Source organism: Hibiscus syriacus, unplaced genomic scaffold (genome assembly GCF_006381635.1).
Source record: "Hibiscus syriacus cultivar Baekdansim isolate YM2019G1 unplaced genomic scaffold, ASM638163v2 tig00117007_pilon, whole genome shotgun sequence".
Lineage (NCBI taxonomy): Eukaryota > Viridiplantae > Streptophyta > Magnoliopsida > Malvales > Malvaceae > Hibiscus > Hibiscus syriacus.
This window is the reverse complement of record NW_024063520.1, coordinates 899332-904727: the sequence shown is the minus strand read 5'-3', so window position 1 is coordinate 904727 and position 5396 is coordinate 899332. Positions and strand designations below refer to the sequence as shown.

The window sequence follows — 5396 nt, the reverse complement described above, 5'->3', positions numbered from 1 at the left end:
ATTTATTTTCATTAATGACGATTTTCTCTTGTAAAATATATATAGTAGTAAATAAATAAAAAAATTTATAATATGTGATTATTTTACCTGATTAGAGAAAAAGACGACGTCGATGTAGAAAATTCAGCATCATTTGAGTTGTTTTCAGAAAAAAATGACATTTTTATGTATCAAATGAAATAAGATTCCTGCAATAAAATAAAAAAGATAGAATAAAATACAATTATATAAAATAAAAAAATCAGACCCTAGTTTGAGATCGAAACGAGAATGGAGATGACGGGTCAAGTCAGGATTATGCATGTTGAGAAGAAAGTGAAATATACTTATAAATCAAAATTACCTTGTAGTGTTGAGAAGAAAGTAAAATATACTTAAAAATCAAAATTAGATCATTTATATATATATGATTATATTTGGTTTTGTAATTAAATGTATTTAGTTAAATTTTGTAATTTTAAAAAAAATTTTGTATTTTTTAACAACTTGACAGTAAAAAGATGACAGCAAAAAAATTGTTATTTTCAACATATTTGATTATTTTTATTTTTATTTTAATGTATTGACGGGTTTAACCGTAAGTTTAATAGTGCCGAAATAAAAATAATAAGTGAGAAAATAATACCTGGTCAAACGTAACAGCTTATACACAAACTAACGGGAAATTGAAGGCGATAGCCGACACGTGTCTTAATGACATGGTAAAACCTCAAGATTTTACATTTTTTAAATTTATTTTCTTAAAATTTTGCTTATCTCTTAGTTGACTAAGGAATAATAATAATCCATTATTTTTTGAAAAAAAAAATCATTAATCAGCTAAAACTATGTGATATACTTGGCATTCTAGAATAAGAGAGAGAGAGGGAGGGAGGGAGGGAGAGAGTAGTGACAAAGTTCATGAAGCGATTTGACGAAAATGATGCAGCTGACGAAGTTTCAAGACAAACCCTATTTTTTTTTCTTGAATGAGGTTTGCTTTTTTCGCTCTTTTGTTATTTTACTTTATTTATTTACTTATTGATTAAGGTTATTGGGATTAAGTTATGGTTTTCAGTTTTAGGTAATGCAAGTTTCTCTTTGTTCCGTTTCGAAGTTTTTTTCTTTGAATTAGCAACGTAAAGAAGAAGATTGAGAAAGGGTTAAATTAACTCACGAGTTTGTAGTCGGGAATTTTGGGTTTTCTTTGTTTAAATGGTTTTGGAATTTTTAAGACCTTTCTTCTTTTGGGTATCAATGCTTGTAGGTGCTGGGAGAAATGTGTGCTCTTTTATTTTCATTTAGTTAATTGAATAGCTGATGATTTTTTTTTTTGCTGTTTTTGGTTTTAGAACTTTGAATTTGTATTAATAATTACATCAAGAAATTTGTATTGTCATTGCATGGGATAGCTGGGGATTTTATGCATTACCTTTCGATTTATCTTGGACTTGTTCCATCTTATTTGATGAAACACACCCTAATACTCTCCTAATAGATGATTTGGTCGAACAATTATATTTTCTTTGATTTTAGTTTAGGATTATTTGAAATTAAGTGCACATTTGCTGATGACTGCTTCTTATCATCGACGTCATAAAATTTTCACTGAACCTAATAATCAAATCCAAAATAACACTCGAACATGATTTTATAACTGACGAGGCTGCTGAGTTTTTGCTGATGTGTACTTTTGGTAGGACACTGCTTTCGCTCGTGTCCGACCACTGGTTCAATAGTTTTTAAGATGTTATTTGGTGTTCATAAACTACTTGACTACCTACAGCAGGGGGGATCATTGCACTTTATGCATTGTTATATGAGTTAAAGACATGCATGCTTGAGATGTTATATCATTCTTACCAGGGACAATAATTTTGATTAGAGAGGTTAACATCCTCTGTTATGCGTCAACAGATTAATTGTGTTTTTCTTGTTATTAAATTTGACCCAAAAAGAATAGAATAGGGAGAATGTTGTGGCTATGTTGCTCAAAAGGTTTCCAGTTTCATCATTGTACGTGTTTTAAGACAATGACTTGATTTCCTGTGAGAAATAAGTTGATCTTTCAAGAGCCAGAAATACCTTCTGGCTATGCAACAATCCTATTAGAAAATCTTTAATGTTTAGAGAGTCTGTGGGATGTTGGGAGGGTAGATATTGATTCTGTTTTTAGGCATTTAATTGCTATCAGAAAATCTACAATTAGTTATTTTACATCAATTCATTTTTTTTCAAGTTATGAGACCTTGTTTCTTGCAACTTTATAGAACTTTCTAATCTCTTGATGCTATTTCACCTAACTTTTGTTTTACATGGATGGCAATGGTATACTGCTATACATTGACTGTAGGTCATATTTGGATGATTCGGAGATTTCCCGTTTTACTTTCTTGTAAAATGAATACAAAGGGCGGACGAGTGTCTAAGGTTCAGAATTCAAAAAAAATTCAGGGTGAGAGACCAAACTGGATTCTCATTGCTGGTGGTGCCTTGTTGAGTACCTTATCTATCCGCCTTGGTTACAAGCTGAAGCAGGCACTTGACACAAAGCAACAATACAATGCTACTACTAGTTTGAAAGGTATACGTGTATCTATTGCTTCAATAATTTGTATTGAAACATAACTGCTTCTAAATTTTGAGTTTGTTACAGGGAATGGAACTTCTGACAGGATATCATCAGGTTGCCGTTTACATTCAAATATGTATTTATTTAGCCAGGTCGATGATGCTTATTTCAACTGCTTTCAGGTGTGTTGCAGCTATCTTATAATTTCAGCTGTCCAAGGCTTCTATATATAAGCACTTGCTTCAGTTCGGGTCTTTGAGTGGGATGATAGAAGTGAAGAAACATAATTCTTATGAATTGTCTAGTTTGATTTCTCAACCAAAACATCTCTTTTAAGTGTAAATAGTCACATATTGGCTTTGAAGAAAATAAACAAAGTCTAGTTCTTTAGGACACAGCCTTTTGTTAATCATCCTAATCTTGAAATGTTCGCCTTCCAGTATTACTACTAGGCATTTTAAGTTTTTTAGAACTCTTTAATCATACTCACTTTGAGCCTTGAGGTGTCGATGTGTCACTGACACTGTTAGTTTATGAAAAAACGAGGAGTTTGATCAATGTAGTTCTGACATGTTGGGTGGCATTTGTATTTCATTCGCATGTTGGGTCGAGGTCCTTTTGAAGTTCCTTGAAGCGCTCTAGTTCCTGCCGTTAATAATGTGACTAATCTTAGATTGATATGTTCTCTAGCACTTTTTTAGTAGTGAAAGTCATGGTGCGTGCTTGTATTTTTTATTTATTTATTATAATTATTTCTTGTGTCAATTGGTTTCTTATTTAAGTTTGGTTTCAAAGCAGGATCTCAAAGCATAGGGGAGAAGCACCCATCCAACGGTCAGATGCTGCCCGAATCTGAAATTGCTTTACCTCTGGTGACAGTTCCTACTGCTGATTTCAACAAGGATAATGGTGTTATGTGGGCATCATCTCCTGATTGCCTTGAGTTGCCTCCAAAACCATTCCATCATTCTAACTGCTCCGACTCGCCTGTGTCTCAGAGTCTGGCTCTGACATATTTAGCAAGAGGGAAGTGATACAGAAACTGAGGCAACAGCTGAAGAGAAGAGATGATATGATACTGGAGATGCAGGATCAGATCATGGAGCTGCAAAATTCACTGAACGCTCAGGTGGCAAACTCAACTCATTTACAATCGCAGCTTGATGCAGCAAACAGAGAATTGTTCGACTCCGAGATGGAAATTCAAAGGCTGAGGAAGGCAATTGCGGATCATTGTTTACGACATGCCAGCACGAACGAGGAGACTTCAGCCTTTATGACTTGGCCTTATGAGTTAATAAATGGCCATGCCAATGGCTATATCGATGGAGACAACTTGGGCTCCCCTGAGAAGGGAAGGGAAGATGGGGAGAGAATCGAGATGCTGAAAAGAGAGGTAGGAGAGTTAAAGGAGGTGATAGAAGGAAAGGAGTACTTATTGCAGAGCTACAAGGAGCAGAAGATGGAGCTTTCCATGAAGATCAAGGAGTTGCAAGAGAGATTGGATTCACAGCTTCCCAATATTTTGTAGGTAATGATTAGGATTTTGTGCATTCTTGCTTGTCTTCTCATGTTTATTTCATGACTTGAGGATAAAAAAATGTATAGTATATGCTTCCTTTTTCTCCTTTCTTTCTCAATACCAGTGACCTTAAGTTTCATGTTAAGATGAAATGATCTTTGATTGTGCATTTGTATGTATGAGAATTGAGATGTTTGTGTGAGAGAGAGGGAACCATGCACCATTATTGTAGTTTGTTATTTTTTTCTGTCCTTAACCACTACTTTCTTACAGAAATCTGAAGCCAAGTTCTGTTTTCTTGTTTTTTGTATTATTAGCGCGTGCAAACCAAAGCTCGGTAGCCATGAAACTTTAATTAGTTAAGTCTACTGTATTATTTATGAGAAGGTATAGTTAGAAGAGTAATCTAGCATAACCTATCAAGTGGGCTTAGTAATAAAGGGAGTGTTATTTTCTCTATAAGTTTAAGTTCAAGCAACTGTGTTTGCAGGACATAGGTACTTTGTCAATTGGTTAAGAAAGTTTTGAACAGATACGTGGCTCAGTCTACTACTATTTATCCCATGTTCAGGCGTTTTTTTCCATAAAAAGCAAAAATAAAAATAACTTGCTTTTCCAATGTTTCACCACATTCCCTTTCTTCCAAATGAAGTTCATAAAATATCTCCCACAAAAAGATTCCACTTTATTTCAAAAAAAAATTTATTAAAAATTTACAGGTTAGCATTACAAGTTATGAGATGAAAAAAAAAATACAAGATGAACGTGTTTTCTAAATACCCTAACCTTTGGAATAATTCAGTAGTAGGTCTCTAAACTCGGGGGTATTCACTATAATACCTTAAATCTCTTGAAATTTCCAATTTAGTCTAAAAAATTTAGAGACTCAAACTCAATTCCAATTCAGAGTGACAACTCTACCCTTAAAGAAAATTTCGTCTTCAAAATTTGTAAAGTTAAGAAACAATTTCCTATACTTAGTCATCTCTCATCTTAACTTCCAACATAAATAGTTAACGACAAGGAATCATTATCTCGATTTCAACAATTATAATACTTTTAGGGTTCATTATGAGGATTCCATAATCCAAACAAATAAACGATTAATGTACATGCTAACTGATCGGATGTAACGTGACCATCTTAAGCTCTAGTAGCATAAACCAAAGCTAGCTGTCTAGCCGGAGTCCTAGTCGATCCCCCACTCTGAGTGGATCGTCCTCTACTAGCAGTGCCGGAAGAAAACCCAGATGGAGTAGGCCCACTTTGACTCTGAACTCTAGAATGTGTCGGGACAGAACCTTGTAACTGTGCACGAGCATA

The 5396-nt window shown here is 34.1% G+C and overlaps 1 pseudogene; it reads left to right on the top strand.

The window, feature by feature from the left end:
* The first annotated feature begins 869 nt into the window (after positions 1-869).
* LOC120195149 lies at positions 870-4307 on the top strand (annotated as a pseudogene).
* The last annotated feature ends 1089 nt before the right edge of the window (positions 4308-5396 follow it).